Source organism: Misgurnus anguillicaudatus, chromosome 22 (genome assembly GCF_027580225.2).
Source record: "Misgurnus anguillicaudatus chromosome 22, ASM2758022v2, whole genome shotgun sequence".
NCBI lineage: Eukaryota > Metazoa > Chordata > Actinopteri > Cypriniformes > Cobitidae > Misgurnus > Misgurnus anguillicaudatus.
In genome coordinates, this window is record NC_073358.2 from 23,617,922 (window position 1) to 23,631,889 (window position 13,968).

The following is a 13,968-nucleotide window of genomic DNA, read 5'->3' on the forward strand; positions in this document are numbered from 1 at the left end:
GTAACTTTCACATCTATGTCAAAGTATAGAGTTTTGTAAAATAAAGTTATTTCTCTCCAGAGATAGTTTTCACATGTCTGTCACTATGGCTATCATCTTTCTCCTGCTGATGTCAACGTTCTGCTTTCTCAAGCTAGATTTATTTTGTGAGAAATATGAAAACGCATGAATATAAAAAAGTCTTTCATGAATATAAACAAAACTGTTTAAGCAAATACAACAGTTTATGTCTAACTATGGATTTTGGCCAGCCTTTATAGTTTGGAGTGCCAATACATTCAAAAGGACATTGTTATAATAGAAAGATAACATTTGAATAAGAAAGAGCCTTTACATGATTAGCTATTGATTATTTACTCAGGAAACAGAGAGCAAAGAAATCTCATGACCCTCATGAGTTAAAGGGGACATTTAACAAAACATTTATAAGGTGTACATAGAGTACATGTAAAGTTTGAGCTCAAATACCACACAGATAATTTATTATAGCATGTTAAAGTTGCCACTTTGTAGGTGTGGGCGAAAATGTGCTGTTTTTGGGTGTGTCCTTTAAAGTGCAAATGAGCTGATCTCTGCACTAAATCCAACCACGGGCACCGCTGGGTTAAAATTGACCAAATGCTGGGTTGTTTTAATCCAGTTGCTGGGTTATTATACCCCATGGTTCAGAGGCGTCATGAGCATTGAAACTGAGGGGCCATGTGCCCCCTCTGTTTTTTGAGCCGAATGGATTTTGCATGCAACCTCAAAATCAAAGAAGCGTCCATTAATCTGTTACTTTCTTTATTATATATATTATCAATTCTGTGCTGCATCCTTGTCACTTTCAGAGATTTTTGCCGCTTGATAGTGTTTTGATCATGTTACATTATTATGGCGGCGGGCACTGCAGTCAGCGCAGCTGCAGATGTCAGCGCAGCTGCAGATGTCAGCGTCTGAGCGCGCTCACAAGCTTTGCTGTTGCTGCTGCATTTGGCTATCTGAATAATTAAAACGTGTAAGAAACGCTAACAACATTTCCAAACCCCAGTACTGTAATGTGCAGTTAACCTCCTCTGTGTAGAAAATGTATAGTTTAAAGTGTGACCGTCTCAACGTTATAGTAGAGATTTCTAGATTCATCTTCTTGGTACAACGGCAAGTTCGCCAGAGTTCACGGGGGCGTGGAATCACACATGCTCACATATGAGGTAAAATTTAATGCAAAAATCTGTTTCTCTAATAATTTTATCTAAACATATTTTTTAAAACCATTATTGAACATTAAAATTAATCACGTGACTATAGCTTATGTCATTTTCATTATTTATATACTTAATGGATTTATAGTTACATTAATTTCATTGGATAAGGCAGTTGTTGTGCAAAATGCATTAATGACACAATTAAACCAGTCATCAAACAAAACGTAAATAAACAAAACATGTCGTTTCAGATGTAAATATGATGCCAATATTTGATTATTCCGATTGAATAGTATTTGATATGAAAGTTAGCCAACACTTTTATTTTGGAGGTTTTTGCATGAAAGCAGGGGTGTTCAGATTCACTGTAAACCCGAATGCTCAAAGTAATTAATTCTATTTAGTACTGTTAACTTAAATCATTACAATTAGTTCAAATTAATTAACCTTGTTGAGTATTTAGAACTTTCAGATATTTATGAGTTTTTACAAATTAAACTTTTTAAGTTAGATGAATGCATGTTGTTTTTAATTTGCACTAACTGTCTCTTTAATGTACTCCAACTTAAAATCCCTCAGTTTAGAGATTTTGTGTCTGACGTCATCCGTGTTCACGTAAGCTGCTCCCGTTGAGTTCTTCTCCTCAAGATGATGGATCGGTCGCTTCATGGGGTGCTGTAAGTATCACCATAATGTATCAATTCTAAAGGCCATTATGTTTACTTTTCATGTACATAATTGTGTTTAACAGTTAGATGTGATGTAGATATAATATTTTTAGATGCGTTGTCACATTGTTGCTGTCTTTTGTGAGTAATGGCATATTTGGCTCGGGAATTTAGTGACTGCAGTACTGGAAGATTCCAGTAGGGGGCGTTGACAGGTGACTAGGGTCAAGCACGCGTTCATAGAACAATACACTGATCGAGGGAAATTCAGCGTGTTTCTTTGGCTGTTTCTCAATTCCAAGAACGCAAAGAACGGACTTGCGTCCTCGTGGAGATCGGTCTTGCCAGGCGACCTTGGAAGAACGAACTCGGAAGTTTTGCCGCAATGACTTCTGGGGCGTAAAGCGATTTCAGCAAGTCTGCACTCGATGCATCCTCGATATCAAGAACACATCCGGGTATTTTCATGCGTCCTCTGTTCTTGCGTTCTTGAGAATTGGAATGAACTTAGACCGTTAATGATGACGTAGAGCGAGGACACGAGGACGCAAGATCGCTGAAGAACGCATATTGAGAAACAGCCAGTGTCTCTATACCTGTTCCCTTATGGCAGGTAAAACCCCTAGAAAACCTATTATTTATTGCTTTAATGCTTCAGTGACTGTTGTGGGAATTATTATGAGTTTGTTTTATGCACTTTATTAGTTAAAAAGTAGCTAAACTGTGTTTAATGAAAAGTAGGTCACGCGTGGCGCACGTGAACCCCAAAATGATTGTTTCTAATGATGTGTATATTAAGGTTATGGCAATGCAAGTTTTATATGTATTGATCAGGGTTTTTAAGTTTGTGTTTATACTATTAGTCGATGTGTTAAATGACTGGTCTAAAAGTAATAAACAGTGGTTAATGTGAATCGTTGTGCACATGGCAGTTTAAGTGATTAACTGAATATCACGCAATGAGATGTAAATGAGACATATATGTATACTATTAATATGCATTATATTGCATTTGTCAATGTATGTGTTTTAATGAGAGAGAATTGTTGCGTTTGCTACCTGTTTATTTTTAGATCCTGCTTGCTATTACTGTTTGAATCATAGTGTTTAACCATGTAAATGTTTCTTTTCAGATTTCAAATAAGATGATAGACTGGGAGTGCAGGGTGTAAAAAGATTCATCGTTCAAGACTCCACCTCCTCAGACACCACAGACTAGAACATAGACACTGCTCAAAAATAAGTCCACTTCCATGTATGTATCATGATTGCCCCTGCATGTTTCACACATTCGGTGAACTCAAAAGTCACCTGTGTAGAAGCCATGTAATGGATAATTCCTAATAAGTGATGTACTAAATTCTGGCAGCATCATTTTCATGTTCTTAATCTTTTTTGTTTCAGATTTTTTTAGCTTGAAGATTCTGAAGTGCACATTGAGAAGGAGCCACTGGAGCAATATACGGTTGTGCGTTACAGCTCTAATGCCCAAATGCATAGTGACCCAGTGAATGTCTCTGTTGTTCTTGAGGACGAATTGGTCCACTCCCCACCCACAACCAACTTCCAGAGGCCTTTCTTGTCCTGTTTGGTATTCCAGTATGCTTTTCACATACATATTCCAAAAGGACTTGCAAAAACATTTGTATTTGTGAAAAAAACTTTTGCTTGGCATGGAAGGGGTGGGAAACTGTCTCCTCACCTGCAAACATTAAAGAACGAGTTGATGTAAAGCATAACTTGTACCTCAGCACACACAAAAGACAAAAAGAGTTACTTAAATGTTATCTAACTGATGTTACTTTGATTTTTTACTTGTATCTTCTTAGTTCTTATTGACAAGTTATTGTATTAACAAACCGGTTCAGTTTAAGAAATTGTCATGTTTAATGCAACTGTGTGGTGTTAATATATAAAGTTGGCTGTTAAGCATTACTTGCTCATTTCTCATTTTATAAAATGCTGTTAAACAGTTTGAGCCTGTTAAAAGGTATGTTGTGTTGCTAAGAGAATTTAATTTTTGACTGAAAAATATTAAATGCTATTAAACAGTTATGTTACCTTGAACCCATTAAAAGGGTAACTTTACTTATGTGGGTTGCTAAACAGACTTTAATTTTTGACTGCAGATTTGTAAATTTAAGAGAGATGTTTAATGCAACTGTCTCATGCTAGTTTAAATGTATGAAATGTGCTGTGGAGCAATCCTTTTGTGAAATAAATTGCCAAAATTTTATTACATATGTCATGTGTTTCTGTGAAATTGCTGAAGCATTTTGATAAAGATTTTAGAAGTTGATTTAACCTGATATAGAAAATAAATAATTTGCTTAGCAAGAACTCAAATAGAAAAGTATAGTAAATGACACATATGATTTGCAAGAACTAAAAATACACAAGTTTAGTAAATTAAATGTTTGAGTTGCAAGAACTCAAAATATAACTGTGTAGTAATTAAAATGTATGATATGCAAAAACTCAAAATATAACTGTGAAGTAATTAAAATGTTTGATATGCAAAAACTCAAAATATAACTGTGTAGTAATTAAAATGTTTGATATGCAAAAACTCAAAATATAACTGTGTAGTAATTAAAATGTTTGATATGCAAAAACTCAAAATATAACTGTGTAGTAATTAAAATGTTTGTGTGAACTAACTTAGTACTTTCAGTTAGGTCCAATTAACATAAATGAGAACCAGAAACTCAAAACTTAGAAGTTCTGCATAATTAAAATCAGGATCATCAAAACTCAAAAGATTTGAGGCAACTGATTACCTCAAATTTTTTGAGTAATCCCAACTTATTCGGGTTTACAGTGTTGTTAGAAATGTAAGTGTCATAAAAGACTGAAAGCTCTATAATATATTTCGTTTGATGTCTGTGAATGCACAAATTTCTGTCAGCTGTGCACACTGTGCCCCCTTAAAAAAAAATTGGTGCATGATGCCCCTGCCATGGTTGCATAACAACAACCCAACATTGTTTTTTTTTAACCCAGCGTGGGGTCATTGGCTCCTACCCAGTCTCCTGAGGATGCGTATAAATAGCACGAAGTGTAAAACTCGTACAATACATACGCCAAATTCCACTTTGGCGTGCATATGATACGCAAGTCCTTCCCATTCACTTAAACGGGGCATCTTTTTTGTCGTTTTATTTATAGGTTTCTCAATTTTTTTCTGTTTTTTAAACCATTTTCGCTTGGGTTTGGTTAGATTTTAGATTTGCTTAATGATGTTATTTAATATGCAGGTTTCTCCATGTTTTTGTCCATATTTAAGCCATGGTCGCTTGGAGTTGGGGTTAGAGTTGGGGTTTGGGTTAGGATCAGTGATGCCACAGTTACTTTGAAAAAGTAATCTGATTACTGATTACTACTTTAAAAAGTAACTAAGTTACTTTACAGATTACTTGATTTTAAAAGTAACTAAGTTAGATTACAAGTTACTTTGTTAGTTACATTCCAGTAGCTGCCAACACCCCCACTGCCTCAACATTAAAAATGACAACCGGTTTTGCCAACACTCACTTTATTGGAAGTGCATTTTTAACAGTAACGTCAACAATGTATCTCCTGACATTTTAAGTTGAACTGTTGTGTTTTAAAAAACTAAAATATATATATATGAGTCTTTCTTGACTTCACTTAACATAAATAGGGGTGAGCAGGGGCCATTTTCAGAAAAACTTAATTTTAAAAGTTAATGTTTTAGACAGAGATATCAACTACTATCAACTACTATCAAAACCAGCTGGAATTTTGAACAAATGTAAAACGACTTCTGTATAATTTTACTTTAAACAAGAGTACTGAATTGTTACTTTTGACCTTGACAGCAGGGACGAAAGTAACACACAGGTGGGTCAAAAGTAACACAACAAAACATGATAGATTTTTGTGTTACACTTGTTTTTATTAAATATATATTACTATGACCTCTTTAATATGTAACTGCAAACTTATTTTGTCATTTATCTTTGTAAAAAATAATTAAATTACATTTTTATTTTTAAATTTCAGTTTTATCAAATGTTTCAAAAGCAACCAACAGTACAAACTTAAATTGCTGAGACTAAAAAAAATTCAATAGTTTAAACACTATGAAAATAAAATTAAATCAAATTAGAATAATATCAATTTTTTACCATATTATACACAGTATTAGCAGCTGGACAAAACTAACAAGTGTTACTTTTGACCCGACAGGATCTACTTACTCTATAAACTCGACTTACTTTTATTTTGAAAAACGTCTCGGTTACGTATGTAACCCTCGTTCCCTGAAGGAAGGGAACGGAGACGTCACGTCGTGACCGACGAATTGGGAACCGCTTCGCGGGTGACCTATCTACTTCGAGAACTATCAAAAACGCCAATGAACTTGGCATGCAGGTATTTGCATAATGCCGGCGCCGCCCCGCCAGGTGCGTATATAAGGCACAGGTGCATAATACCAAATCAGCTATATTATTGCTGAGAAGCCGAGCAACAGTGCCCGGCCTGAACAGCAATGGAACAGCAAACTGTGGCGACGGGACGTGACGTCTCCGTTCCCTTCCTTCAGGGAACGAGGGTTACATACGTAACCGAGACGTTCCCTTTCAGTCGGTCACTACGACGTCACGTCGTGACCGACGAATTGGGAATCCCTACCAAAACGCCACTGCAGCTGAACCCTTCCAGTGCCTGCAAAAGCCCTCCGCCCTCCACATAAGGGGCGGAACCTAAGGCGAAATGCAGAAGGCCGGTCACTACCTGTTCCTTAACCCACGATAGTGAAGCAGCGAACTGGGAGAAGCGTCTAAACTGAGCGGAGCTAGAACACTGCGGAAGCCATCCCCTAAGAAGGTTAAATGGATGACATAAAATATATGAAACAACCGACAGGTTGCTCAAAATAAAGTCTCTGAACAATACATGGTATGTTGAGAGATGCAGAGCAGGCTCTGCTAAGGAAAAACGTGGAGGATTAGAACCCCACGGACTATACACACAAATGAACCCCACGTAGGGGACAAATGTGGATGCCTAGCCTACACAGGTTTACCGAGAATACATCAGTGATAGGTTGACAGCGGATGCTCCGCAACACCAGCTATCAGGGCGGTGGAGGAGAGGCAAAAACAGTTTTTTAGACGTTTTTGCCCCGATGGCCTTCCATAATGGTGCAAATGTGCAGCACCAAAATAGAGGCTCCAAGCCGACACACGAGCCGACCCTCGGCATTCTTAACTAGTTAGTAGAAAGAACCCGAGTGGAAACCGGTTCGACACGAACACTATAGAATCTTGTGAACGTATTAGGTGTCGCCCAGCCTGCAGCTCTACAAATATCTGTTAGCGAGGAACCGCGAGCCAGTGCCCAAGATGATGCCACACTGCGAGTAGAGTGGGCACGTAAATTAAATGGACAAGGCACATTCTGCTTTTGATATGCAAGGGCTATAGTATCCACAATCCAATGGGACATCCTCTGCTTGGTGACAGCTTTTCCTTTCTGCTGACCACCGTAACAAACAAAGAGCTGATCTGAGGTCCTAAAACTTTGCGTTCTGTCTATATACACACGTAGTGCACGAACAGGACATAACAAAGCCATGGCTGGTTCTGCCTCCTCCAAAGGCAGTGCTTGGAGATTCACCACTTGATCTCTAAAAGGAGTGGTGGGAACTTTGGGCACAAAGCCGGGCCGGGGTCTCAGTGTTACGCTGGATGCAGCCGGCCCGAACTGAAGGCACGATTCATCGACCGAAAATGCATGAATATCCCCTATCCTCTTAACAGAAGCCAAAGCAAGGAGAGTTAAAGTTTTCATTGTAAGAAACTTAACACTCACACTATGCAGAGGCTCGAATGGGGCTTCCTGGAGTGATTTCAGCACCAAGGACAGGTCCCAAGGAGGAATAGAGGGGGGACGCGAAGGATTCAGTCTTCGAGCGCCTCTGAGAAATCTAATGACTAGGTCGTGCTGACCCACTGTTCTACCGTTTACGGGTGAATGGTGAGCTGATATCGCAGCGATATCGACTTTAATAGTGGAGGGTGCCAGCCTATTCTCCAAGCGACGCTGGAGATATAAAAGCACAACACTAATCGGGCATTCTCGGGGGTTTTCACTTCGGGAAGAACACCAGTCGACAAACAGGTTCCATTTAAGCGCGTAAGCCTGTCTCGTAGACGGCGCTCGCGCAGCAGCAATAGTGTTAGATACCTCTTGCGGTAAATCACTCATATCCTCCGTGCCCCGTCCAGAGACCACACATGGAGGTTCCACAGGTCGGGGCGCGGGTGCCATAATGTGCCCTCTTGTTGAGAAAGAAGGTCCTTCCTCAGGGGAATCTTCCACGGAGGGGCTGTCGCGAGGAGAGAGAGTTCTGGAAACCAGCTCCTGGTTGTCCAATACGGTGCCACCAACAGCACGCTCTCCTCGTCCTCCCGGATTTTGCATAAGGTTTGCGCAATGAGGCTCACCGGAGGGAACGCGTATTTGCGCATGTTTCGCGGCCAGCTGTGTGCCAATGCATCCACGCCGAGCGAGTCGTCGGCTAGTGAATAGAACAGGCGACAATGGGTCGTCTCTGGGGAAGCAAACAGATCTATCTGCGCTTTGCCGAAACGTCTCCAAATTTGCTGAACCGCAATGGGGTGGAGTCGCCATTCGCCGGGACGCGCAGCCCGAGAGAGCGCATCCGCCTCTACATTGAGCGTGCCCGGGATGTAAATGGCACGAAGAGACCTCAAATTCTTCTGCCTCCAAGTGAGGAGGTGACGGGCGAGATGCGACAGGTGACGCGAGCATAAACCGCCTTGACGATTGATGTACGCCACGGTCGCAGTGTTGTCTGTACGAACTAATACATCTTTGCCCCGTAACTCGTTGCTGAAACGGACGAGCGCAAGATATACAGCCCACATTTCCCGGCAGTTTATGTGCCAATGCAGCTGGGGTGTCGTCCAGACCCCCGAAGCCGCAAGCCCATCGTACGTGGCCCCCCACCCCGTGTCTGACGCATCTGTGCATACTATCGCGTGCCTGGAGACCTGTCTCAGAGGCACACCGGCTCGGAGAAACGCACGGTCTGACCACGGAGTGAAAGTGCGACGACACGCAGGTGTAATGATAACACGGTGAATGCCGCGCAACCACGCTCTCCTCGGGACTCGATCGTGAAGCCAACGCTGAAGCGGTCGCATATGAAGCAGTCCGAGCGGAGTTACAGCTGCGGCTGCTGCCATATGCCCCAAAAGCTTCTGAAATTGTTTCAGCGGGACCGCGCTCTTGCTCTTGAATGTATTCAGGCAAGTCAGAATCGACTGTACATGCGCTTCTGTTAGACGAGCTGTCAAATCGATCGAGTCCAGTTCCATACCGAGAAAAGAGATTCTCTGCACGGGGCAAAGCTTGCTCTTTTCCCAGTTGACCCGAAGACCCAAACGAGCGAGGTGTTTTAAAGTTAAATCTCTGTGATCGCACAGCGTCTGACGTGTTTGAGCTATTATTAGCCAATCGTCCAGATACGCGAGAATGCGCACACCTCTCTCTCTCAGGGGTTTTAAAGCCCCCTCCACTACTTTGGTGAATACACGGGGCGACAGAGAGAGCCCGAATGGGAGGACTTTGTACTGGTATGCTCGCCCCTCGAACGCAAAGCGGAGAAACGGCCTGTGTCGGGGGAGAATCGATACGTGAAAGTACGCGTCCTTCAGGTCGATAGATGCGAACCAATCGTTTGGACGAATGCATGGAAATATGCATTTGGGCGTCAGCATTTTGAACGGCATTCTGTGAAGTGCACGGTTCAGCGAACGCAGGTCCAGGATCGGTCGCAAGCCGCCGCTTTTCTTGGGTACAATAAAGTAAGGGCTGTAAAACCCCGACCTCATCTCGGCTGGAGGGACCGGCTGAATCGCGTCTTTCGCCAATAAGACAGCGATCTCCGCACGGAGGACGTGCGCATCGGCAGCTCTCACCGTAGTGAACCGAACGCCGGAGAATTTGGGGGGACGCCGGGCAAATTGGATCGCATAGCCGAGACGAATCGTGCGTAAAAGCCAACGCGACGGGCTGGGAAGCTGTTCCCACGCCCCCAGATACCGTGCGAGAGGGACTAAAGGCACGATCGGTGTACCCGCGGCGGGCGCAACGGAGGTGATCGCCGGTGTGTGCGTAACGGCCGCACCGACAGCAGTGTTGTGTGTGATAACACTCACCTGAGTCCGTTGCTGGGTGGTTGAGTAAGGGAGGCTCTGCTGAAGACACCTCACACCACTCGATGCACCCTCTGGCGAAGGAGGAGGGAGACGATGGGTTATGAGCCCGTAGCTGTCTCCTACCGGCTGAGAGCGCGGTGGGGTTATGAGCCCGTGCGTCGCTCTCGTTCTCCTCTGATGAGTCGGAGAACGAGGGGGGGTTATGAGCCCTCTCGTATCTCCGGAGCTCATCTGAAGACCTAGAGATGGAAGTGGAATTCGCTCTTTTTGTGGATTTGTGGGTGCCGACTGAAAAGTCGGCGGAACAGAAAAATGAAACAAAAGATTCCCCAACCGGCCCTCCTCCGGTGGGGGGAGTGGTGCCTTCACCATCTCCCGAAGAGCGATCCCCTCCATCTCTAGGTCGCCCGTCTCAGGGCCGCTTTGATCTTCTTTTACCACCCTTTGCAGCGGGCTGAGCGGGCGGGGCGGGCTGCTGACGACCGGTTCCTCGCTTCTTAGAAGAGCCCCGGGGAGGAACGGAGGCGGCCGCCGCAGGACGCCCTCGGCGAGGAGCAGGCTGAGGCGCCGACGTGGATGGGGCAGGCGCAGGACGCTTCCGACGTGGCATGATCTGAGCGATGGCCTCAGTCTGCTTCTTGGCCGCGGAGAATTGCTGGGCAAACTCCTCGACCGTCTCGCCGAACAGGCCGGTCTGGGAAACCGGAGCATTCAGGAGCCGGGTTTTATCGGCGTCCTTCATGTCCGCCAGACACAGCCAGAGATGGCGTTCCTGGACTACCAGGGTAGACATCGCACGCCCGACGGCGCGTGCGGTGACCTTGGTCGCACGAAGCGCCAGATCTGTAGCCGCACGTAGTTCAGAGAACTCCGCCGAGTCGTGACCTCCCGCGTGCAGATCCCTCAGAGCCTTAGCCTGATGAACCTGCAGCAATGCCATGGCATGCAGGGCAGAGGCTGCCTCCCCACAAGCCTTGTAAGCAGCACCGGACAGCGCCGAAGACTGCTTACAGGCCCGTGAGGGGAGAGTAGGCTGGTCCCGCCAGGAGGAAGCGACACCGGCCGGACACAACTGCATCGCGACCGGGCGCTCCACTGACGGGATACCAGTGTACCCCTTGGCATCTCCACCCTCGAGAGAGGTGAGAGGTGAAGGCTGATACGGCCGGTTCCGGGCGGAAAACGGGGTTTTCCACGACCGCGTCAGCTCTTCATGCACCTCGGGGAAGAAAGGCACCGGGGGCGAGGACTGAGAAGCCCTGGCACCCCCGAAGAACCCATCATCGAGGCGGGACGGTTCAGGTGGGGGAGGTTTAGTCCACTCCAAGCCGACCGCCTCCGCCGCCCGAGCGAGCATGGCTGCCATCTCAGGGTCGAACGCAGAAGCCGCAACCTGGCCCGAAGGCGGGAGCGGATCCGGATCGACGTCTGAGGCTGACAACCCCCCCTCCGACGTTACGGTGGATATCGCGTCAGGTGGAGGCTCGACAGAGCGCGAGGACACCGTAGAACACGGGCCACTCGTCTCCATCGGGACCTCCACTGGCAACGGATCAGGGCGCTGGGAGCTACTGGACGAACCAGCAGACCGACCCAGCACCATTATACGGAGGTCATCCTTCGCCAATCTGGTAGCTGCGCCCTTAGCAGCACCAGACTGGGAAGGCGGGGGCCGTTGCCGGAGGAACGACACCCGTCTCCGCAAATCCGCTATAGTCATGCCCTCGCAGACGGGGCATGAACTATCACGCAACGCTGCCTCTGCGTGCTGGAGCCCCAGACACGAGAGACAACGCTTGTGGCCATCCTGGGGGGCGATAAACACACCGCATCCAGAAACGGAGCACGGACGGAAATCCATCTTTAAAAAGACGACCCCGACCGTGACACGAATGAGTGGCTGTCTTTAAAAAGACACAAAGCTCAAACGTGCTGCTCTTTTAGGGAAATCACTCTTTTGTGCGAGCTGGTGAAACACACAGGGAGAGGCAAACGCACTCACTCGAACTCAAGTCCTAAATTAAAGAGACAGAGAGAGAGAGAAAGGGTGGAAAAAACACTGCGAGCCTCCACTGAGGTGTCTTTGCCCAACCAACTTCAGCAAGCTGAGATATTCTTTTCCCACACAGCACAGGATCTACGAAGATCAGTAACAGCTTCTCGAGAGCAGATGTCTGCCGGCTTCGAAGCAATAAAGCTGATTTGGTATTATGCACCTGTGCCTTATATACGCACCTGGCGGGGCGGCGCCGGCATTATGCAAATACCTGCATGCCAAGTTCATTGGCGTTTTTGATAGTTCTCGAAGTAGATAGGTCACCCGCGAAGCGGTTCCCAATTCGTCGGTCACGACGTGACGTCGTAGTGACCGACTGAAAGGGAACGGAGAAGTCTTCAGGATGTTATATACTAAATACCTTGTAGATTTATCAGTATTGTAACACATGAAACGAGAAACACAACGCGTTGTAAGAAAAAAAGACCGCTTTTGGAATGTACTTATCATGGTTGAAAACACAGTTCTGGATCTACACGTGGAAATCGGTGAGTAAATAACGCGATATTTGTCAACTCTTTCAGAGGTTATGTGCTAATATGCGGTCATAGTGAGATTTAGATGTTATCAGGGCTCGGAGAAAATCGCTTTGTTACTTTCGTTCTTCAACTCTCCCACACTTACTGGTTTTGCACTGAAGTCCAGCTTTTGTTGTTTGGGTAGTGGATGAACTCCTGCTCACTGCTTTGCATCACCGGGTGGGACTATGTGGGACTTGCTCTTAGTTTGACTGTCTGCGCCGTGCTGCGACTCCAAAGGTTTTTTTTTTAAATTTGACGTAGTGTTTTTGTAGCTGCAACTCTCTTCTCTCTTCATTGTACGTTGTTTACGTTTGTGTCGCTTACACGTGACCTGAATTGTCCTCGTGCTGAAAACGTGACTTGTCGCACACCTGACTTCACTTCCCGAGACGCAAGAAGAAATATACAAGAAAATATATATTTTACTAAAGAAAATTTCAAAAATAGTAACGCACAGTGACTTGGATAAGTAACTTTAATCTGATTACTGGTTTGGAAATATTAACGCGTTAGATTACTCGTTACTAAAAAAAGTGGTAAAATTAGAGTAACGCGTTACTAAGTAACGCGTTACCGGCATCACTGGTTAGGATGTCATTTTTATTTAACAAAAAGTTGTTCTAACCCTAAACCCAAGCGAAAATGGTAAAAAAAATAGCAAAAATTTGAGAAACCAATAAATAAAACGACAAAAAAAGATGCACCGTTTAACTGAATGGGAAGGACTTGCGTATCATATGTATATGATATATATATATCATATATGTATTGCACGAGTTTTACACTTCGTGCTATTTATACCCATCTTCAGGAGACTGGGCTCGTATTTGAGGTACACTTTCCAGAATGTTTTAGATGTCTCCTTAAAGTGTAGTCTACGATGTTTTGAGAAAGCCTGCCTGAGATGGTTGGGAAGTCTTAAAAAAACTCATCACGCACCCTCTGATTGCTCCTACCGGGAAAAAACCTGAACAACTTCACTCAGTCAAGCTGTGATCACCGGTAGTAAACATCAGAACAGAGATTTACCGAGCAGTAAACTAAACACACTAAGCCTTGAAGGAATGAACACTTGAAGAGTTTTGTTGCAAAACGAGATAAATCCATTTTTTTACATTTTTGTCAAAACATGTTTATTATTATGTTATCATGTTATTATTTTGTTTTATGGTGCTACTTAGCTGTATTTTTTAAGTTATGAAGGTTTAAATCAAAACAAACCAACTGCAGTTGAATTGAAAGTAATTGGAATGCACAACCAAAAAACAAGATTTCTGAACAATTAAAAAAAACGTGGTTATCTCGTTTTGCAACGAAACTCTT

At 44.2% G+C, this 13,968-nt stretch overlaps 1 long non-coding RNA gene across 1 annotated transcript; it reads left to right on the forward strand.

Annotated features, from left to right (window-relative positions):
* The first annotated feature begins 1,777 nt into the window (after positions 1-1,777).
* LOC141358918 (uncharacterized) lies at positions 1,778-3,428 on the forward strand. The gene is made up of 3 exons (XR_012365451.1): positions 1,778-1,861; positions 2,986-3,107; positions 3,267-3,428. It is a non-coding gene; the product is annotated as an uncharacterized lncRNA (long non-coding RNA).
* Positions 3,429-13,968: the final 10,540 nt, after the last annotated feature.